Source organism: Gopherus evgoodei, chromosome 1, assembly GCF_007399415.2.
Source record: "Gopherus evgoodei ecotype Sinaloan lineage chromosome 1, rGopEvg1_v1.p, whole genome shotgun sequence".
Classification (NCBI taxonomy): Eukaryota; Metazoa; Chordata; order Testudines; family Testudinidae; genus Gopherus; species Gopherus evgoodei.
Window position 1 is genome coordinate 243,755,504 of NC_044322.1, and position 24,223 is coordinate 243,779,726.

The window sequence follows — 24,223 nt, forward strand, 5'->3', positions numbered from 1 at the left end:
AAATACCTTTCCCTTTGCATCCTAGTTGCTGCAACAAGGTATGTCTCTATGATTCTATTCGGTTTCTTCCTTAGTTTTCTGGCTTCCATTTCTTCTCAGTGAAGAGCTCCAGTGTCTGTTCTAGTATTTTGTTTCTTCTTCTGATAATGAATTATTTGTATTCCAGTAGCACCTAGGAACCCTAGTCGTTGACTAGGACCCACTATGCTAGGCACTGTATAAACAGAAAACAAAAACAATACCCTCGCCTCAAAAAGCTTACAGTCTAAGGATGTAACAAGAGACAACAGATGGAGGTGTACAAGGAAACAGTGAGCTAATACCGGTCAGTATGATAGGCAGTGGCCTCTGCACACCAACAGCCTAACTGTTGTCACATTTTCTGTAGGTGCCATGGCAAAGGAGAGTTTTGGGGAGGATTCTGAAGGAGAATAATAAGGTAGCTTTGCAGATGTATATGGGGAACATTTCCCAAGCACAAGGTGCAGCATGGGAGAAAGCGTAAAAGTGCTTGTTAGAAAATGTAGTAAGTTGGCAATGGAAGCTGACATCATGGGCCAAACAGAAGCAACCATCAAGAGCTCAATAGTGAAGAAGAGATGAAAAGTAGGGTGGGGATTGATTGTGAAGCACTTTAAAAGTGAATACAAGCAGCTTATGTTTAATGCATCAGAGAAGGGGGAGCCATACAGGGTTCTGAAAAGCAGGAAGGAAAATGTACTAGACTCTTATCAGTTTTCACTCTACTGCAGCATGGCAAAGCCCTGAGCAACAGGAGAATCATAAAATCATAGAATATCAGGGCTGGAAGGGACCTCAGGAGGTCATCTAGTACAGCCCCCTGCTCAAAGCAGGACCAATCCCCAACTAAATCATCCCAGTCAGGGCTTTGTCAAGCCTGACCTTAAAAACCTCTAAGGAAGGAGATTCCACCACCTCCCTAGGTAACCCATTCCAGTGCTTCACCACCCTCCTAGTGAAAAACTTTTTCCTAATATCAAACCTAAATCTCCCTCACTGCAACTTGAGACCATTACTCCTTGTTCTGTCATCTGGTACCATTGAGAACAGTCTAGATACATCCTCTTTGGAATCCCCTTTTCAGGTAGTTGAAAGCAGCTATCAAATCCTCCCTCATTCTTCTCTTCTGCTTCTCTTCTCAGTTCCCTCAGCCTCTCCTCACAAGTCATGTGCTACAGTCCCCAATCATTTTTGTTTCCCTCCGCAGGACTCTTTCCAATTTTTCCACATCCTTCTTATAGTGTGGGGCCCAAAACTGGACACAGTACTCCAGATGAGGGCCCGCCAATCCCGCATAGAGGGGAATGATCACTTCCCTCGATCTGCTGGCAATGCCCCTACTTATGCAGCCCAAAATGCCGTTAGCCTTCCTGGCAACAAGGGCACACTGTTGACTCATATCCAGCTTCTCATCAACTGTTATCCCTAGGTCCTTTTCTGCAGAACTGCTACCTAGCTACTCAGTCCCTAGTCTGTAGCAGTGAATGGGATTCTTCCATCCTAAGTGCAGAATTCTGCACTTATCCTTGTTGAACCTCATCAGATTTCTTTTGGCCCTATCCTCTAATTTGTCTAGGTCCCTCTGTATCCTATCCCTACTCTCCAGTGTATCTACCACTCCTTCCAGTTTAGTGTCATCTGCAAACTTGCTGAGGGTGCAATCCACACCATCCTCCAGATCATTAAAGAAGATATTGAACAAAACTGGCCCCAGGACCGACCCTTGGGGCACTCCGCTTGATACCGGCTGCCAACTAGACACGGAGCCATTGATCACTACCCATTGAGCCCATCTAGCCAGCTTTCTATCCACCTTAAAGTCCTTTCATCCAGCCCATACTTTTCAACTTGCCGGCAAGAATACTGTGGGAGACTGTATCAAAAGCTTTGCTAAAGTCAAGGAATAACACATCCATTGCTTTCCCCTTATCCACAGAGCCAGTTATCTCATCATAGAAGGCAATTAGGCTAGTCAGGCATGACTTGCCCTTGGTGAATCCATGCTGACTGTTCCTGATCACTTTCCTCTCCTTGAAGTATTTCAAAATTGACTCCTTGAGGACCTGCTCCATGATTTTTCCAGGGACTGAGGTGAGGCTGACTGGCCTGTAGTTCCCCGGATCCTCCTCCTTCCCTTTTTTAGAGATGGGCACTACATTAGCCTTCTTCCAGTCATCTGGGACCAACCCTGATCGCCATGAGTTTTAAAAGATAATGGCCAATGGCTCTGCAATTCCACCCACTAACTCCTTTAGTATCTTCAGATGCAGCACATCCGGCCCCACAGACTTGTGCTTGTCTAGCTTTTCTAAATAGTCCTGAATCACTTCTTTCTCCACAGAGGGCTGGTCACCACCTCCCCATGCTGTGCTGCCCAGTGCAGCAGTCTGGGAGCTGACCTTGTTCGTGAAGACAGAAGCAAAAAAAGCATTGAGTACATTAGCTTTTTCCACATCCTCTGTCACTAGGTTGCCTCCCTCTTTCAGTAAGGGGTCCACACTTTCCTTGACTTTCTTCTTTTTGCTAACATACCTGAAGAAACCCTTCTTGTTACTCTTAACATCCCTTGCTAGCTGCAACTCCAAGTGTGATTTGGCCTTCCTGATTTCACTCCTGCATGCCTGAGCAATATTTTTATAATCCTCCCTGGTCATTTGTCCAATCTTCCACTTCTTGTAAGCTTCTTTTTTGTGTTTAAGGTCAGCAAAGATTTCACTGTTAAGCCAAGCTGGTCACCTGCCACATTTACTATTCTTTCTACACATCAGATATGCATCAATCACACTCAGTTTACATTTGAAAGGTTACATTTGGAACCAAAAGAACTAGAAACCTTTTATTTTTTAAATTTAAAAAAAAACAAAAAAAACCCCTCAGGTTCTGTAGAAATTGATAGCATGTCCCCAAGCAAGATTTGTATTCACCCTGAGTGAATGATTTTTTCAAGTATAGAACCGGATCAGATAAAATTCACATTTAAAATTTACATTAAAAAGATCCTCAAACCACTTTAGAATCCAGCTGAAACCAGGAAAATTTGTTTTTTTTAAAGTACTGAAATATCAAAATAAAACCAGTTCTCCCATTATGACCACCCTGCCTGGAACAAAGAGTGAAGGGAATGTTGTGAAGAAGCTTTTTTCCATGAAAAATGTTCCATTTCTTTTTGGGTGCTTATCCAAATCAAACTACCAAAGCTACTAACTGGTGAAGAAGATAAACTCTGAAAAATTCCTTCAGAGTCAGGAAATTTAAGAGTTTAATTCATAGCTTTACCTTCTTTGAATATGGCTTAGTAGCTTGTGATTCAGTAAAGTAACAGGGAGCTTTTCAGGGAGCCATGTGAAATATATTTAAAGTACACATAGCAGCAGCAAATCTCACATGTGGATCTGCATCAGATTTGGGGTTCTGCACACCATGCATCAGAAAAAAGAATTTTCCCTAAATCTGATCATTGAACACCACCTGACTTTCAACTATTGTTGATATAGTCAATTGATGCATCAACACAAGTGATTTTCCCATGACTGGACCTAGGTCTGCCTTTCACTCATTAATTCCCATTAGCATCTTTCAGGATATATCTTGCACTATACAGAATTGGAGCTATACTTAACAATTAATAGTTTGCAGCCAATTACTTCAGCAGTCAGAAAGCATTGGCGAGCTACCTAAAAATTGCACAAGATGCCGGACTAACTTAAAAGACAGGAAAATTATTACAACCCCCAGGGTTTTCCTGATGTTCGTTCCTCAGGTATATTATTTTTATTAACTATATATTGCTTTTTCTGGAGGTAGGTCCTGAACCGCACCTCCTAGAATGAATACGATCTTAAGACAAACTTGGAACATTCTAATGCACGTTAGACGCCCAGTTCACCAGTGGAGCAGAAAACTGATGTACCTCCCCGATCAATCAGGCCTTTCATGAGATCTCCTGGGACACTCTTGGAACATCCAGCAGCAGCCAATGAGTTAAATGCGTTCGCCACATCTAGATCAAATGTTTGATAGAGATTTCAGCATGCATACACATGATTTTCCAATGAGCTTTCAGAATTAATATTTCGATGCACAGATTGATAGGTTTTGCCAATTTAACAGTAATTCGCTGAACAGGTTGTTATCAAATAGCTTCAGTGATATACCTGTGTATTCTCCTTCTAACTATTGATGCTTAGCCCCTTTATATTAGGCATTCCTCAGTCACTTTGAACCTGCATCTTTCATTCCCTTCCATTTAAAACAACTCATGCCAACGAAAGGAGGAAATTAACAAACAGAAAAACACATAAAACCTATGCACCCTTTAGAAACACATCAATATCATCATTAAAGATAATAAATTCTCTATTCCATAGCCTCTCCAGTGAAGGCTGTTCAAGTGATGGTTAACCAACAAGCTAAGTATTCAGCTGTGATTTAGCCCATTTTGAATGGTTTTTGCCCAAGGCAAATTGAAGCAGAAGATTAAGAAAAACAACAAACAGAAAACCCCTCTCAAATGGATTAAAAATCTAGTTAATGACCATCTTGGAGATCATTATAACAATAAGCAATATATATATTTAACTCTCTCCTTCTCTCTCATATAACTCAGACAGTCCTTCTCTAGAGGATTATTCCAATACTTTCTGACTTCAGAGAGATTTAAAATTATTCCACTAAATAAGAACCTATAACCTAAATTAAAACTCACCTCTCAGCCAATCAGAAATTAACTTTTTTTTAAAAGTTGTAGTATCTAATAGTTATTTGGGCCCTAATCCTCTTGGAAACAGTTTTAGGTCATTATTCTGGGAGTTATTAGGTTGGAAAACAGCTTCTAGGCAAATCATGCTATTCACAAACCTTTTACACCAGAAATAATGGCTGGATTATTTCTGCCTCACAAGTAGTCTTGAGGTCTGATTTCTGATTTCTTTTATTTCTGGAGTTCCTACACAAAGGCAATGTTTCTTGCTGTTAAATAATAATACTGAACAGTTTAAAAACATAAAAATGGAATTGTTATAAGGATTATGATGGCAGTAATGAGAGCAGGCTGTTTGAACTATTTTTCGACCTTCACTTATCTTCTGACTTGCACTGCTCTTGTGTGTTTCCAAGAGCACCTGAATGCTTTGGTGTCTCCCCAAACTATCAGTTTCAAAGGGCTTTCAAACATCTTGAATTTTTCACATGCCTTCTAGAGCGTTATCCTTTTTTAAAATTGACTAGCATTTCAGAGTAAAATAATAAAGAATACATTTGCTCCTGTTGTAGATGATAAAAGGATGACCAGATGGCTGTGAAAATTGAGAATATTCCTATTTTCAGGGCCTGTTCTAATGCTCCCTGTTGTTTTTCCAAACAAGTACTTTTCCCTGGCATTTTGTAATGCCTCTGTAGACTGTAGACTGCCTCTGTAGACTGTAGTCCTCTGTAGACTGTCCAGCTGAAGGAACTATTGGGCACTTGAACCTGTGAAATTGGCAGTAGGCTAGCGAAAGTCCTCCTGCATCTCAAGATCCATGGTTGCTTGTTTAGAATGCACATTTTTCTCATCTGGAGCACACATATATTAGATCTGACGTGAGACAGTTCAACTTTTGTTCCTAGTCAGTTTCTTTATTTTTATTCTGGATTCATTAACACAATGTTGTTGAAGTTGAATTTCAAATATTGGAAGAGAAAGTTTAAATAAAAAAGTAATAAAAAAATCATGATAAGCACAATTTCATTCACAATGAAAAAATAATTTACATTTTTCTTCATACTAAGGTTTACTTGGCCCTTCCTATCCTCCTCTCTATCTTACACATACGTTAAAAATTCGTTATGGATGTTGCAATAACGCTACTACTCAACATACCTGTTTATTTCTAGATCATTGAAGATATATGACTAGAAGTGACCTTTGACTTTGCACTTGAAAACAGCCTGATGCTGCAAGGTGCTATGGGCTACCACAAGGCACTAGATACCATTCACTGGTTCTCAGCACCTCTTGGGTATGCACAGCATCTTCAGGATCTATCGCAAGATGTGTAATACGCACAAGTCAGGTTAACACATGTATAAGAACTATAAAATGTGCCCACAAGTATCTATTCCAATAAAAACTGAAGAATGAGTTGAGAGACCCTTCTGAAAATCAGGACCGCATATCATTTTATAAAACTAGGCTTATAGGTAGGAATAGATAAAGATCCGCCACTCAGAATCAGCTCTTACCTTAACAGATCCTAATCAAGGAAGCAATCCTAACCCTATTTGCTCACATAAGGCCAAATCCTGAAGTCCCAATGGGAATTTTGCCAGAGTATTGGCTTAAGAATTTAGCCCACAATCATTTTTATATAACCAATAAACATATCCACTTTCTAATCTTTTCCTTTTTCAAATAAAATAATTAAATTTTAACCACAGAAGCCTTCATGTTGTATAACTAGTTATTAGCAAAACCGTGCCCATTAATTCTTACCCTGAAGGTGGCAATTCTAATCTTTGCAGAACAAGAGAGTCATAGCTTGAAGTAAAACTTCAGCATTACAAAACTGCAGCAGAATTAAAGAGCAGCAGAATCTCCAAACATATGCTTTGTAGAGGAAGTGATATCACAGAATGCAGTGGCCAGAGGATTTCGTGGTATCACTTCCTAAAGTATATTAAGAACTGTGTTAATTTGCCCAGAAAGGCACTGCGCCATCATTACCCAGGAAAATGGCAATAAACATACACAAAAAGGCCTTCCTAGGTAATTAAAAGTTCAGAGATGTAAACATAATTAAAAAAAGAAAAGAAGAAATGTTGCACTTAGTTCCCTGAGTTATATTAGGAATTAAAAACCAAAACAAATGCAATAACTTATCCCAGCAGTTCAAATTTTCTAATTTATGTAGAATGGATTATTACTTAGACAATCTGACCCTGGGCAAAACTTCCTCAGCTGAGAAGATTTACAATCTAATTATACAGGAAGTTCTGCTGAGACAGTTTGGGTGCAATGGTCTTCTATTACATTAGCTTAGCTAAAATAGCTGCTTCTTTGCTTGCTTGGTGTTCCAAATACTTGTATGAAAACAAAAAGCCTTTCGTTCACATTCTTTATTTCCCTTTAGTCTTTCTCCCCAATACTGTAAGCAAAAGCTATAAACAGCAACCTTGGGTTTAGATTGTTCATGGGGGGAATTGTGAGTTGCCTTTCAGGCTTTTGCTGTGACCAATGTTTGGTGAACTGACTTTAAAAGGACCATCAAAGTACTTTTCATAATTTTTACAATGATAGGTTTGTTTGTTTTTCTCCCTGCTTGTAAATAACCTTGTGGAAAGCCTGAAGCTGAAACGTGTGTGCATACACATTATTCCATCCTCTTCATTACACACACACTAGTTTATTATTGTAGGGTGTCTCACAAGAGTTGTGCTACTGAATATTTTTAATAACGCACTTGTTTAGTTTAAAAAAATAAATCCCTACACATTAACAAATGTGAACTTTCCAAGCAGGGAAAAATGGAGGCCAAACTTAGGCCTACAAAGCATTCTGAACTGTCTCTTTAACTAGATATAGACTGGAGTGTTGGTACAGTTGAGTAGATACGAGAGTCCTATATTTGCATAGCTGGAGAAGTCAGTGCCTCCTTTCTTTATAGTGAGTGTTTTGATTTCAAAAGGTCGGGGGTTCGTGCCATGGCCTTTTAGTCCTGATAATTATGTCTGTGTAGTAATGCATATTTTTATCTACAGGTGGCAGGCCTTTTAAAATCATCTTCAATGAAATTCATTATACATTTTTGTTGATACCACCACCGACATTAAAAAATAAAAATCTGCAGCACAAAGTTCTAATTAATGTTGTTCAATTTAGATGACAGATTTGTCAACAAAGTGGCTCATTCTCAAAGGCTGGTGACCTCTGTTTAAATGAAAGACTTAAAAAAAAAACCTGTCACCCATTACATGGTGACCTTTTCTTATTCAGAAATTATTCAACAACGTATAGAAGAATTTATTTTTTTCTATAAAGAACAAGTTTTGCTGCCTAGATTAATGGTCACTAGTTGGTAAAACAGTGATTTCTTGTTTGATAAGATCATTAAGAAGAGGAAGCAGTACAAAAAAGGTCACAACTCACTATCTGCAGTTAAAAGACAAAAGTGAATCACAAAGCTTTTGTAAATAAAATCAACCATTTAAGACACCATTGGCCAGATCGTCATCTGGTATCAAATGGCAAAGCTCCATTGACTTCAATGGAATAATGCTGATTTACACCACATGAAGAGCTGTCCAGAATGTGAGCTCAATCCTAGGCCATGGCTACACTTGCAGATGTAGAGCGCTTTTGAGTTAAACCAGTCTTCGGCGAGTGCACTACAGAAAGCGCTCCAGTCTGTCCACACTGACAGCTGCAAGTGCACTGGCATGGCCACACTTGCAGCAGCATTGGGAGCGGTGTATTATGGGCAGCTATCCCAGCATTCAAGTGGCTGCAACATGCCTTTCAAATGGTGGTGGGGGGGGGGTGGAGTGTGTTGTTTGTATGTGGGCAGAGAGAGTGGGTGGGTTTTTGGAGTGCTGAGAGTATGTTAGCACACTATCTTGTAAGTTCAGATCCTCTTAGCCCCCCTGCCTTTCACTCACTCACTTAGTAAATGTTTGCTTTGCCTCGCTGCAGATAAGCAGCCACTGTCTGAAAGGGAGCTCTGAAAAACACTTTCGCATTCCTCAGCTGATTTCACAACAAAGAGAAGAGAGGCCACTTGACTTAAGGGGATTATGGGACATTTCTGGAGGTCATTCAGAGTGCTGTAATGTAACTCTTCATTCACACTGACCCTGGGGTGTCTCAGCCAATACACAATAGCTGTTATCCCTCTCGTGGAGGTGGAGTATCAGAAGTGCTCTAGCCAGGAAGTCAGACCGCTCTATGTGCATTGCCAGTGTGGACGGGGAGTACGGTAGAGCACTCTGGGAGGCTTTATTGAGGTATAAAGTGCCAGTGTAGCCAAGGCCCTAGAGTCTTCCATTCACTGATTTCTATAGAACTTGTCCAAGACAATGATTGAAGACTAGGCCCCACTTCCCCCCATGTGGACTAAAAGCACAAACACACACATTCACATTCTAAAGGTGTGTGTGTCAACCTCAAAGCCATACATTAAAAAAATTCTTTATCTGCGTTCCCAGTAACACCTTCAGTCACGGACATGGAGAGATATTTCATCAGCTAATTTACTTTTCACCATTTATGTTATTTGTTTATGTATTCCCTCAATTCACTCAACTAGTCTGTTCAGCCAGTTCCTCACTCTCTTTTTCATATACCAACCAAATGCTGCTGTTTGAGTTACAAACGCTGCAGGGGAACATTCTAAACATGCCCCCAGATCTGCGTGTCAGATCCTCAACTTATTTCACTCAATGGAGCTATGCTGATTTCACCAGCTGAGTATCTAGCTCAAAATCAACAGTTACAGTGGTCCTGATTCTTCACTGCCTTGCATCTTGTGTGCTCATTTATACCTGACAGGGCTGGGGCTTCCATTAGGCGACCCAAGGCGGTCGCCTAGGGTGCCAGGATTCAGGGAGGTGGCATTTTGTGTGCTCCCCATGGTTCGCACGGGAGCTTCCAGTTCCGCTCCAGTCCCGTCGCTGAAGAAGGACCTTCTGCCGATGTGCCACGGAAAACAGTGGCAGGCAATTGAGCAGCTCAATGACTGCCACTGTCACCTGCGGCATTTCGAGGGAGGGTCCTTCTTCGGCGGCACAATGGGAGTGGAACCGGAAGCTCCCGTGTGCCCCGTAGGGAGCACACAAAATGCCGCCCCTGAATTCTGCCTAGGGTGCCAGAAACTTTGGTGGCGCTCCTGATACCTGAGGAAAAAAATATGCCTCCCATTGTGGGTCAGTAAAGAAATCTGATTTGGTAGCATTTCACACTTACCTTGCAAAGGCATAAATGATATTACAAGGTGCAAAGCAGAAGGGAAACAGGTCAAGTTACTTGGAGCCCAATCCTTAGAGGAATTCAGTACTCTATGAGGTATACAGAATTTTCAACTCCTCCTGAAGTCAAGGGAAATGATGATACTCATCCATCTCTAAAAGGTGCTCAGTACATCTTAGGATCAGACTTCAAGCCCCAATCCTGCAAACACTTTCCATTCAAGGTAGTAAAGTTAACAATATACTTAAGTTCTTAACACGTTAATTTTCGTAACTCCTGTACCAGTGTAACCTGCCAGGCTTACACCACAGAAACTGAATTGCACTGACCAAAAATAAAAAGTTTTTCTCAATTTCTATTTATTTGTAAATATTGAAGCTTTAATAAAACTCTCATGACCTTTTAAACTAAAACATACATTTCCAAATCAATTCTTGCAAAAATTACCAGACATGCCCAGAATTTCCTAGCAGTACTAGGAAAAACCTATGTTAATGAAAACTTTACGAAGTTTAACACAAAATCTTTTAAAATGATCTTTATATTTTATTTTATAAATTGAAACAAAATAAGGAAAATGACAAAGCTGTTCAACTTGCCAAATTAATAACAGAGCAGGTGGATAGAATTAAAATAATTGTATTTTAGAAATGTTTCCCAATATATTGCTCTATCTACTTGCTGAGACCTGAGATTTTAAATATTCTCTTTTCCCCCCGCCCCACCTCACTATAAAAGCAATGACAACTGGCTCATGGGATCCTAAAGCAGTGCAGGGAGTTCTGGAAAATGCTCTACATTGAAGCTCCAATTCAGCAAAGCACATCAGCACATGCTTAACTTTAAGGATGTGAGCAAACCCATTGATTGAAGCGACATCTGGGCTGGGGCAGGGGATTGGGATGCGGCAGGGGGTGCAGCTCTAGCTTGGGGGGGCGAGCTCTGGGATGGGGCCATGGATGTGATGGTGGGTTGGGGTGCTGCAGGAGGTTCAGGGTGCAGGCTCTGGGTGGGAGTTTGGGTGCAGGAGGGGGATCAGGGATGGGACGGAGTTGGGGTGCAGGTGAAGGTGCGGGGAGACTTGCCATAGATCGGATTAAAAGATGCAGTGGGTTGCATCCAGCCCGGGGATCTGCGAGGCCCACCTTAGCCCAAGATCCTGGGTTGCAGCCCCTAAAGCCGCTACATTAATCTGGCCCTGCCTCTCCCATACTATAAATGCTTTGCTGAATCAGGATCATACATGAGTAAAAGAGATTCTTGAAAATCAGTTTTCACCTGTCTTAGCACATCTGATCCTGCAGAATTCATAACAACTGTTGCAAATTCAACAAATGCAATGGTAGTCCTCTACCCATGCTAGTAAGTGTTGATAGGAGAGGCCATAAATTTAATGGAAAGGAAAAGCATGCAACCCACTCACGCCGAAATGTGGTCAGTTCCAGGGAAAGTTGAGGCACATTGCTCAGGCAAAAAAGCCTGGACTACAGCTGCCCTGTTTTATAGTTAGGATAAATAATGAAGACTGTAGCCTCTAGGCAGGGCCACCCAGAGAGTGGGGCAAGTGGGGCAATTTGCCCCAGGCCCCGGGCCCTGCAGAGACCCCGCAAGCCCTGGCTGAGAATCCCTTTCCTCACCCAGTGGCGCTCCGCAGCTGTGGTGGTGGCATTTCGGCGGCAGGGGGCCCTTCAGTTGTTCCGGGTCTTTGGCGGCGGGGGGCCCTTCAGTGCTGCCAAAGATGTGAAGCAACTGAAGGGCCCCCCTGCTGCCAAAATGCCGCCGCCACCTCAGAGTGCCGCTCGGTGAGTACAAGCTTCCCCACTTTGCCCAAGGCCCCCTGAATCCTCTGGGCGGCCCTGCCTCTAGGACTACCAGTTGAACACTCTTCACCAGTACTTTTAAGTTATTTTGAAAAGTTTGTCCCAAGAGAGAATTCTAGAGTGAATATCAAAACTAATTAATAGATTTATGTACAGTACATATTTCAAGTGAGAAAAAAATCTTGGTACTGATGTGTATTGTGGCAACCTTATAACTGACTATTTCCTCCATGTTTTCCCTTGCATCACACACTTCCATATTGCTAACTCTCCAAGTAATTGCATGGTGTCTTTACATGGTTTTGTTTTCCTACCCAGTGCTGAGGAGCTGGGGTTATTTTCAGCCTTTGGAATCTTGTAAACAGGATCAAGCAGGAACCCGGTCATCAGCAAGAGGAAGGCTAGAAAATAAAACCAAATGCATATCAACAGTAAGATTTAAAAAGGAAAATGTATTCAAAACATAAAATAAAAGCTTGGGTTCCTCTAACACCACACTCTTCCTTGCTATTTGGCTCAAGATTTCTTTCTTGCAAAACAGACGCTGGTGTAAATTGATGTGTGACCCAAAATATTTCACACGTAAAAGCTGACAGAGAGAGAGAGAGAGAGAGAGAGAGAGCGCGCGAGCGAGCGAGCTAGACACTATTAGAACCAAAGAGACTCCCTCTTATCATCATAACCAATACAGCTCTAATTTTGTCCTGTTTCTCTTGACCCTTTGAACAGCTAACCCAAACTCAGTGGTTCCATTTTTATGCCTGTAACATTCGTACATGAGTAGACTGTTCAGGATGGTTCAGGGGTGAGAGTAAAAGACTGACGGTCAACAAGTCTTCTGTTCTGTTTCAAGCTCCACCACTCACTGATGTCCTGCGTCTGTGTAACCATAAGCAATTCAATTAAATTCTCTGTGCCTCAGTCTGTCTGTAAAATGGGGACACTAAATTTCCACCTCACTAGTTTATAGTGGAAAAGAGATTGAATAATATAAAGAGTTCGATATTTTCTTCTAACCTGGCTTCATGTTTTGCATCAGGTTTTTGTGGTTTAGAAAAGTGCCAGGAGAGATTAACAATCATACTGATGGAGAAAAATCAATGGGGATATTAAATTGAAAAAATAAATCCTGATAGGATCTGAAAAACCTTTAAAATATAAGGCAGACACTTTCTCCACTAAATTAACTTTGTGGGATTATTTTGGCAACTGTATGGTTCCCATAATACTCCATGAATGTAGCAGACACATAGTAAAGTTGGAACATAAATATAAAGCATATAAAGTTCAAAAAATGGGAGATTACATAATAATGTAAGCAAAACAGGAATAAACTTCCTATATTTTGTTCCTAAATTTCACCACAAAAAGGGACTCCTATTAAGATGATTATCTGTGTGGATTTTCCAAATGAAAATCTGATCCATACTGAAAGAGGAAATAAACAGACAAACAAATAAATGGCTATATCCTCAGGAGATGGTAAGCAGTATAGGTTCATTGAAATCAAGCTCTGTTTCCTAAGGTGAAGACAATCTCTCATCAAGTTCAGAGTTGTATACTAATTAATTGTAATATATCTTAAAGAATTTAGAAAGCATAAATTGCTTAGCTCACATAGTGGACTGGTCGTCACATTCAGTAACACTAGCCAAGCTGCAGATTTTTTTTCCGATTATAACCCATATGAAACATCCACCAGCTAACCAGTACAGCACAGAATTTGTCACATTATTTTCCTTTATCCTCAATGGACGTTAACTTCTCCGAGCCGAACCCCCAGTGTTTTCCTGCTACAACAGGAATGCAACAAGAGCTGAGAATGGATTGCAGACAGGATCAGACCCTTCCATTCATTCTAACAGAGTCATACGCTCCAGGTGGTGGAAACTGAAGTCAACAGACCTATGCCACTATATACCAGCTGAGGATGTGGCCTGTTATACCATTGCATGTTAATCAAATACACCAATAGATTTACCTAATGTTTCCTAAAACCCAAAGCAAAGGTACACTACTATCTCCTGCCCATTCCTTAAAAACAGAATTAAAAGGAATAAGATATTCATCTAATTCATCAATTAATTTCTATCATGAACTGCCAAACATCATAATAGCAAGGTTAATCAGGACTTTTCTTCATAAGAAAGTTGCAACAGTTTAATCTTTCGTGTAATTTTAAACAACTCAGTTAATTCAAAAGACAATGAGTATGCTCTTATGAAATAATCCTGCTTTTAAATGAAATAAGTCAGCTAGGAACCAGTTTAACTAAATCAAAAATCCCACTTTTAAACCAAATTAAGCATGTCCACAAAAGGGTCTGAACCGTTGTAGCTATATCAGTTTAAAAACTAATTAAGTTAAACCAGTGCAACTTTTGTGTAGTCAAGGGCCCAGTCACTCTGCTGACACACTGCAGAATGCACTCTAACCCTGAAGGTCTGAGGCAAGACTGTGATAGCTCTGCTCAACATGAAGGCCTGTTGAAGTCAGTGGGACTATTTGAAGGGCAAGGTTTTACCAAAGCTAAGTAAGGGCATTACAGTTTGACCATCAGAAGAGCATTGGAAGAGCATTCCAGAAGGATTCGCTGTAACAGTAATAGTTCCTATTCATTTTTATCTAAATAAATCTTACTAATAGGTCACCTCCCAGTCTTGGCTGCTTGAACTTACTCAGCATATCTCAAAAGAGTTGTTTTATAATTGCGGGGACGGGGTAAAAGAATGAGTGAATGTGAGCCTTCAGTTATAGAGTGGGAACCCTTCTGGGATCAACATTTGCATTGGAAAGAAGCTTTTGGAAAAAGCAGATCTGTTTGGACCAGGCAAAAACAAAACTAAGTTTGTTTCAAGCAGAAAGGAAAATCTATAAAAGGAAAACCTGATAGCATCTGTTTATTAACCAGAAGATAAGGCAATCCCCAGATGCTAATGGAGACTTCAGATATTTCGACTTCTGGTTACAGTTATGAGACAGACATGTGACCAACATACACACAGAACCGTGAGACAAACAGAGCTTTAAGCTGGGTGAGGGAAAAAAAGGATGTTTCTGCCATGTGAGGTAACTCAGGCAACACTTTGTAATTATGTTTAGTTCCACTCTACTATGGTTTCCGTAGCATTTGTCTAAGCAAGCTTATGTTTGTTGCTCTTTATTTTATTATTTGTTCCTCTATTTCTATAAAGTTGCCTGCAAATATTTTTGCATTTGAGACAAAATGAACTCGGTTTGGGGTAACTGGTGGGGCAGGTGCAAGATAGCATACGAAGAGAGGGCAACAGCTCAGTGAAAACAGTAGTTAACTTCCTACAAACAAAGTTAAGGGCAGGTGTGCCGGAGGCTCCCTACAAGTGTGTGTGTGTGGGGGGGCATATGTGTCGAACCATGGCTCCACCTCTTCCCACGAGGCCCCACCCTCGTTCTACCTCTTCCCCCGAGGCTCCACCCTCGTTCACTCCTCTCTGCCCCCCTTCCCACCACTTGCCCTTAAGGCAGGTAAGAAATGGGAGGGCATAGCTGTCCACCTCTAAAAGTGATGGGGTCATGGCCTCTTGTCCCCTCTGTTCCAGAGTCCCTGGTCATGGGTACAGATAAGACTGGAGGCTTCCTTCCCAAACAGTGCCATAATAAGGTGAGGGCTGTTGTGGGCATGAAGAAAGCTAATGACCTTAAACAGTACCAGGCATTTCTCCAAAGACTTCTATTGTGGCTTAAAAACCACTTTAAATAAATGAGATTTTACATGAATGTAGAACTGTTGGTGAAAAGGCCAAGCTGACAGCCTAGTCTCTCCACTGAATAGGCACAGGCAATGAAAGGATAAGCTTCCCAACACTGCCCTGCCCTGAAGGGACCCCGCTACAGGTGTGAAATGCTGATTGAGGCTATCCTTTGGTTCACTCTTTTGCCTCTCTATTGAGACCACTAACAAGGTGTCAGTACAGAATGTGATGGTGGCTGTTTTGTGATGTTCTGATTGATGTTTAGAAAGCAAACAGATCATGGTTCCCAAGTGACTCAACTCTTCCCCACCACGAAACAGGACAACCCTTTGCAAGTATGGAAGAGGAAAAATCCATACCCCTGAGCGGGTAGACCGCATTAGGTAGATGGAAGAATTCTTCCATGGACCTAGCTACCACCTCTTGGGGAGGTGGATTACCTACACTAATAGGAGAAACCCCTCTCATCGTCATAGGTGGGGTCTACACTGAAGCACTACAGGTGTGCTGCTGTAGCACCTCAAGTGTAAACATGTCTGCAATATACTACATGGAGCAAAACAAGAGAGATGTAGAAAACTCTGGTATTCTGCCACTTGCACATTTTTACAGGTACTTGAGGAACTCGTGGTTGTTCACTATTGCCTCTTTGGGTTTTAAGGTTGCCTATTAGGATTGAGGCACATTAGTGGGGCTGCATGAAGAAGCATTCATTGCCACTTCCCACGTGTACCTGTTTTGCAGATAAAGGATTTCACTCACTAGATCTGTAATCTGGCAAACCTTTACCAGCACTACGTTCACATGAAAAATTGAAGGTTGGTGGGGTGGGGGGAGAGGAAGTAGAGAAATTTGTCATACCTACTTCCTAAAACTCACTGTTGTCTTCAGAAGGGACCTCATTCCCTTCCCCCTTGAAACTGACTGTCCCAGTTTCATTACCACAAAATATGATTGCAATGGAACCTTATAGAATGCTGCTTTCTGGACAGATGAACTGTTAGTTACTGCAGCAGATGCACTCTCCAACCCAACACAAAGCCCTACAAAATACAGCAGATTCAGGTCTGTCACTGTGAAAAGAATAATCACAGTTGGTGGTTTTTTTTTTAATCCAAATCCATTTTATCAAAATGGTCAAGGACTAGCATAGAAATACTGCTTTAAAACTGAGTCACTCTAGAATGATAGTAACAGGTTTGTCTAAGACTACCTCCTCAGTGGCTACTTGCTCATAATCTATGTGGCTGAGGTATAAGAGAGGGGTCTGGAGGGTTTTTTTAATCTATTTGCCAACCAGAGTCATTTATCCCCTATTAGATAAAGTATAATAGACTATACCGAAAGGGTCATTGGCCTTCCATTTAATGATATTGCCAGCACCAATCTATGTTTTCCCGGCAGTGTCCCTCAACACAGAATAAATGGTTGATCTCTTCACAACAACAGCTGATTTCTATTTATTAAGCTAAAAAGGTCACCATTTTCTACGGCTGGGCTGCCCTGCACTATTGATAATTTTATGCATAAACAAATGGCAAATTTGTGCCACATAAATATGCATTAGCAATTACTTTTTCCTCGGGCAACGCTCGCCGCATGCAAATGGGTCCCTCACAGGGCCTGGTGGCTTTTGTTTTAGCTCTTGAACAGCTAAACAAAAGAGCACAATAAACAGTTTAAAAATTGCCAATCAACAGGAAATGCAAATGCAAAGGTACATGGCAAGAAACTTGCCCAAACAAAATAACAATAAAAAATCAACACAAAAAATCACATTAGAAAAAATCTATGGAAGTGTTCACCCTCCCCCCCTTTTCACATTTTTAATCTATATTTTATTTTCTCTTCCTTTTGATAGTGAAAAGGCTAAAGTACTCTTGACTCTGGAACAGCCAGGCAGGTGCTGGAGCAGACACCAGATGGGGGACAAATAGGGTAGGTAAACACTGAGCAGGACACGTACATATACACACAAAAGAAAAGTGGGAAGAGGGGAATTCTCAGTCTTTGAGGTTATTCATAGTGAATTTCATAATCGATCACCTGCTCTTGGCTTTCTGTAATTTCACGTTTCCACTGAAGGTTCTCTTTTAATTTTTAGTTTGAAGAGAAGCTAAACATGTCAAAACAAGGCAAGGACAAAATACGTTCAAATAAACATTAGGTTAGGAAGTTTTTTAAATGAAAATGTAAAGAAATTATTAACTGATTTTTGTCCATGTGAAATTATCTCTATTCACAGCCTATTAATTGTGGAAATGTTAGTGAAATAGACCCTACATATTATTTTTGTTAGTCGAAGGACACAGGACCCAACTCCCTGTTACCTTGCTCCTTGTGTAGTCATTCAAACCAGTGCAACATTGGTGTATAATGCTCTTGTGTTTGAATAGTAGCATTTGCAGCTGTATAAAGGATTATACAGGGCAATGGTAAAGTAGGCCCAGAGTCTTCTGGTGGTCTTCAGTCCGGGAATATGATGTTACAGGATAAAAGTACACCAAAAGATTTTGGAAAACTGATCGTAGCCTAGAATGCTCTCCACCAGTAAGAAAGTCTGGATGGAAAGCTTAAGTCTCTATGAAAGATGAGTATAGTACTCACAGTAAGCATAGACATGTTGTGCATGGACAATGAATGAAGAAAATGCTCAGTTCTAATGAGCAATGTGGACAAACGTGCATGGAAGGCCAGTTTTGTCTTGTTGTTTTAATCCATCAGGACTCCCAGCTTTCCAGTATAAAGCCTTTAAGTCAGTACCTCTGGTTTTTATTGAACAGTGCGGGGAAGGGAAAAGAGGCCTGAAAGGTTTCCAATGCAAACATTTGTGTCTCAATCTTCAAGTATTTGTGAACATGTGAAACAAACAAATACATAAATAATTCAAGTGAAGTCAATGAGACCAACCCCATGCTTCAAGTGTATGCAGGATAGGAGCCTTAGTGAACCAAGTAAGTTATGTAGGCAAATAAGAGTAAGTTTTGTTTCTGTGCCATCCATGGCCCAATGTTTTCTCTTTTCACTGGATGGGGATATTGTAATGTCATTGTAGAAATTCAACAGTCACACAAAGACTTTCCACAGTCAAGTCATTATCATCATCATCATCCTGGGAAATTCCAAACTCCTTGCAGATCAAGCACTACCCGGATCAATCTCTGGCTAGTTACAGAAGATGGTCTAGCTACATATTCAGTTTAGGTCCCTTGCTGGCAATTTTGCCATGCCACCAAAGCTTTTGGATCACCAGTGGCATTCCTTGTGGGGGAACACTTCAGAATTCATTGGTCTTCCCTTCTAGTAACATGTGCATGCCAAGAAATTCATCAACATCAAACCAGTGATGATGGAGTCAGTGGCTCAGCTTGGCTTAGAATATCCTCATTTCTGATCTTCTCCTTCCTCTTAATATGGCTCAACTGCGGAACACAATGAGAATCGAAAACATCAATCTGGTATTCTTCAGTCTTCCTGAGCACCCATGTTTCACTTCCATACAAAAGTGTTTGTATAACTGTGGTCCTATTGCTCTGCACTTTTGTGGTAAGTTTGCTGTCACCGCATCCCGACAGAGGCCATTGAAGGGCCCAAAACATGCAGTAGCTGCTAAACGAGAGTCCACATCTATCAAGCCTCCTCCAGCACTATCTATGATGCTACCCAAGTATTTACCAGTTGCTATCTGCTCAGTGTCCCATCCGAACAGGTTAATACTGAGCTGGCTGTAATCTGTAGCTGTAGACATTTTGGAGGTAATGGCCAGGGCTTAGGTCTTGTCTATGGAGTGCAGACTGTGGGAGTGTGAATTGCAGAGTGCACCAAAATGCTGCACTCTAACTGCCCCATGTGGACACTGCCACTGAAAACTAAAAGGTACCTAGTTTGCATCAATATAGTCCTCTTCAAACAGGACCACATAGTGGATGCAAATATTTCTCAGCCAACTCAATTTATTTCTTGCTCTTTCCTTATCTATTTTTATTTTAACCTTTCTGCAGCTCAGACGGTTTTACAGCAACACCATTAAAGGTATGACTGTTCTGTGCAAAAGGGCCCTGATTTCCCCAATTGGTCATTATTTGTGCCCTTCCAAAAATATTGGCAGAGTTTATTCCCAATCTTCTCCATCACTCCCATGCAAATGAAAAAATGTTTTGAAAACCAATAGCCCTGTTGGTCTATCTCAAGTTTTCACATATTTAGACAATTGGAACAGGATATAAATAGACGTATTTTAGCTCAGACACATGATTACCATGGTTTCATTTCATGCCTAACCAGGGCCCAATGACTGATACATATGAGCTGGGAAGGAATGCTGAAAGATTATGAATAAAATCCAACATTCAGGCTAGTCATTCTCTTTCATTCTCTAAAAACATGCCAAGGACAGATTAAGCTTTCTCCCCAGTTTTCAGTTAATAAAAACAGGAAAGACCTCATCACCAGGCATTTCTTATGAATTAATGGCCAGCTGATGTTAAGGGCTGCACCTGAAGTCACTGCCCTTTCCCAACACTGATCCCCAGGAACTAACTTGCACCTTAACTCTTAGAACGCATTGTCCAAGGAAGTAAATCAGAGTAAATACAGACAGAGTAAATAGTCATTCGTGGCCATTAAAATCATTAGTAACTGGTGTACATATGAAATATGTGAAATTTAGGGCTGCAATTAAATGATATATATGTGTGTGTATACACACACAGAGAGGTATTACACTTTTGTATGAGTATCAGAGGGGTAGCCGTGTTAGTCTGGATCTGTAAAAGCATCAGAGAGTCCTGTGGCATCTTATAGACTAACAGACGTATTGGAGCATGAGCTTTCGTGGGTGAAGTGGGTATTCACCCATGAAAGCTCATGCTCCAATACATCTGTTAGTCTATAAGGTGCCACAGTACTTTTGTATGAGAAATCCAAAAGCGTAAGGTTCTCTTTAGGTAAGTGAGAAAAAGTTGGCAATAATTCTGGTCATGCTATAACAAACCAGGTATATAACAAAGTTTACCTCACTCACAGTACCACTTGAGACTTTGATTTGTAATGCTGACTTTGCTGTCTATTTGATTAAATTGAGTAGAAGGGTCACTATTGCAAAGAGTCAGCTGTCTTGATTATTGACAAATGGCTTGGTATGGAGATTAGTGACCATGGCTACCAGTGGTAAATTTTAAAAAAATCATTCTTAGCCATACAACTCTGCAAATGGGTAACAGTACTCCTAACCATGGTCAACAATGGAAGAAGCTTTGTCAACCATAGTAAAAATATTCTATTTTCACCCAAAAGGCCATAATTCTAGCTTTTTAGACAAAGGCACTCCCCCTCCAGCACAAACTATTTCATCACATTTTGACTGTAATACAGTAGCCACAAATCTCATGTCTTCAAAGTGTCCAAAAAAATCTCCTTGGATGATTGCTAGAGTGCACTGGAACACAACCCACACTGCTGTCCCATCATCCCCTTCCATTTCTTCCTTCTTCACTGCACCTATAGACCAACACTGAACGTTGAGAGCATCCGCTGTGTAATACTCTCTATTTCACTCTACTCAAGAGAGTGAGTGATCAGAGTTTATCTCCAATAGTGATGTCCTTTAGGGACACTACTCTGAGTTAATCACAAAGCCAACATTTTGTCCTCCCTAACATTCCACACACACACACCCCTTTGCACAAACCTTTTTAAGACTGACCCATGAGCTGCTGAACAGCAGTACCCAAGCATACACATAGAAACATCTGTTTGTTAGCATATGCTTGGCAAAAGTGTTCAAAAGGGTTAATACATCACTCAGATATTAATAGTATTTTGTTAAGTTGCATTTGACTGAAAGACTTGTGATTATATACCAAGTTCTCCTAAGGTTAACACCAGAGCAAAAAAGGCATGAGCAGGTAAGCTAAAGTGAGATCAAATAAATTGTTTAAATGTCACTGCATAGGTAGTTCTCACGAATGTCTCTGTGGCCAGTCTAACTTCCATTAACATAGTTAGAAAGTCTGTAATAACAGGAAAATTATTACATCAAATATTATTGCAATGAGACATTGCTACAGAATTGAAATGAAGACATGTAGACCATTCGGCTAATGTTCATCTTAGAGAAACAAGGTGGGTGAGATAATATCTTTTATTGGACCAACTTCCGTTGGTCAGAGACAGATGCTTTTGAGCTTCTCTGTGTAAGCTTGTCTCTCAACCACCTGGTCTCTCTGATATCATGGGACCAATATGGCTACAACAACACTGTCTGGAATGTTCATCTTACAAATACAACATGGTATGGATGGTGGAAGAAGAAAGGAGTTTAAAAATACATTAGCAAGTAGATTCTAACCAGCACACAGCAAGATAGTCACTATTTGGCTTCCATAATTTGACTGACTGATGATGTGTCACTGGTGTGTTAGCATTCAAGACTGCCCCATCCATACTCACAAATCAAAATCTCAAGAAAAAGTGAAAAATGGAATTAATTTTTGTATATCTACATGAAAGCCTTTTGGGGAGGGGGGGCAAGGGAGTAAAGGGTAAATGTAAACCAAGAGGATGTGATGGGAACACAAAAGTTAACATTGTCACAGTTAGGTCTTCCTTCTGTCCCCGACCCATCTGAACTTCAGTCCTGCTCTTCTAACATCCAACCTCAATGCAGTAACATTTCTGGAGTTAATGGTTCAAAGAAACATATTTTTAGAAAGTATCATTCACACAACTGCAAACTTCACAGCCGCATGCATTTAATATCAGGTTTTTTGTTTTGTTTTGTTGTTTTTACAACTCCCCTGAAATGCATAAAAGCTAAAAATTTCTGATAAAAGTATCCTTTTTCCTGCATGGTTCCAACCTCTGGAGGTATTATCTTTATAATAGTAATATTATCCAACAATGACAAGGCTGTTGTTGATACATTATTATGTATTGTATATAAAAATATCTAATGACAACTGGTTTATAATGCAGATGCTGGCACATCTGCACAATGGACGCTAGGATGATTTAGTCTCACCCAGATTTTTTCCATGACATGACAGATAAGCTATATTATTAGAGCTATGTTACACACAATACTCTGTGAGTATTCCCAAAACACACAAACTTTTCTAACACTACTGATGGAAACAGCACAACATTTTCTCAAAGTTGTTAGTATGCCAGAAAATGGCTTTAGCTGTGTCCTTCTGATCCAACTGCATCCTCACTTTTTCAATCTCTAGTGTTTCCCTTTCATCTCTGATATGATTCATGTGAACTTAATGTTAGAAATATGACTAAAAATGACATCATGGGGGTTCCAAATTAACTTCTCCTCAATTTCTTCTATGTAAATGTATTCACTTTTACAATGAAATAACTGGACTTTCCCCCTCTTCTAACCAGCCAACTCTGTGATCAGTCTAGGAAAGTCTAGCTGGGTTCTTTCTGCCTCCTACAATTCTGCTATCAGAATTTAGCTGACAATTCTGTTGATGTCATGAGAGGCAGAATAAATTCCAGCTCACTCAACAGTAGCTGTATTGCTCTGTGGTACTATTTTCATGAGTAAAGAAAGCAAGTATGATTTGAAGACACTCAGGGTAATGTTCCCTTCGCAAAAGTGCAAAAGTACCTATCATGTGCAACTATATGCAGATTTAAGCATTCCACTCAAAATAGTAAGGAAAACTCTGAGCGTCACATAGGAACCCGACAGAATTTGACCAAATATATCCATCTGTTTGCTTTCATATAAACAATATGCATGCTGCCAGTACTGAACCTTTTCTAGGGCAGGGCCCAGGGACTTCAATTACATCTGCCACTTCCCCGTTTTACAGCACGCTCATCAGCAAAGCATGAGTTTTTTAAAGACTCAAAATAGCATCCTGAGGAAACAGCACAAGAAAATGACTATTTCTACATTTCCTCCCTTCTCTACCTGATGACTTTTGCCTCAGTACCTAATATTAATATCAAATGTCATGTTCTGAGTTGGGAAACATGGAAGCACTTCAAGAAAGCCTTTCAGTGTTTCATTTCCACCTCCTTAGTTCAAGAGGGGCTATTTCATAAGCAAATGTGAACACCTCCAAGCAACTTGTGATGAAAGTGCCTGGCATCAAATTTAGCTACCCCACCTCTATTAAAACTGGCAAAGAAGCAAATCCCCTTCCCATATTCAGTATATAATCACCAATACAACAGGCTTATCAGAACCTCTAAATATGGCTGTATCTTACATATCCTTTTGAACAACAATGGCGTGAACATTATTGCCATAGTTTAGCCTCTACTGCTTGTTCAATTGTGACTATTGTATCATATGCAACTATAAAAATCTGCTTCCTTTGAATGTAAAGTAGCATTTCTTTCTCTAGCAAACTGTGGATGACCATCTGGCACACTAGTTAGCTCCATGGCAAAAGGCAGAGTTAAATTCAGGGAAATTCACTAAATCCCTACACCAGCCCTCTAATAAGGGCAGAATTTTCTCCAATAAATAGCCTACATTCTTTCCCCACATAGCTCCCTTCTAGGACAATAGGAGTTTCACAATATGGATCAACACTATTGGCTAAACTGTAGAAATACCTGTCATAAACAGATAGTTAAGGGTTAATGTCTCTTTTACCTGTAAAGGGTTAACAAACAGGGAACCAAAAACACCTGACCAGAGGACCAATCAGGAAACAAGATACTTTCAAATCATTTGTTTGTGT

General features: G+C 40.5%; 1 protein-coding gene across 2 annotated transcripts in view; it reads right to left on the reverse strand.

Annotated features, from left to right (window-relative positions):
* Positions 1–24,223, reverse strand: part of SOX5 (SRY-box transcription factor 5) — an 880,866-nt gene that overhangs the window by 630,072 nt on the left and 226,571 nt on the right. For both annotated transcript variants that reach the window (XM_030541505.1, XM_030541513.1), the window contains one exon: positions 12,096–12,182. The gene's annotated coding sequence lies outside the window, so the exon portion shown is untranslated. The remainder of the gene's footprint in view (positions 1–12,095; positions 12,183–24,223) is intronic.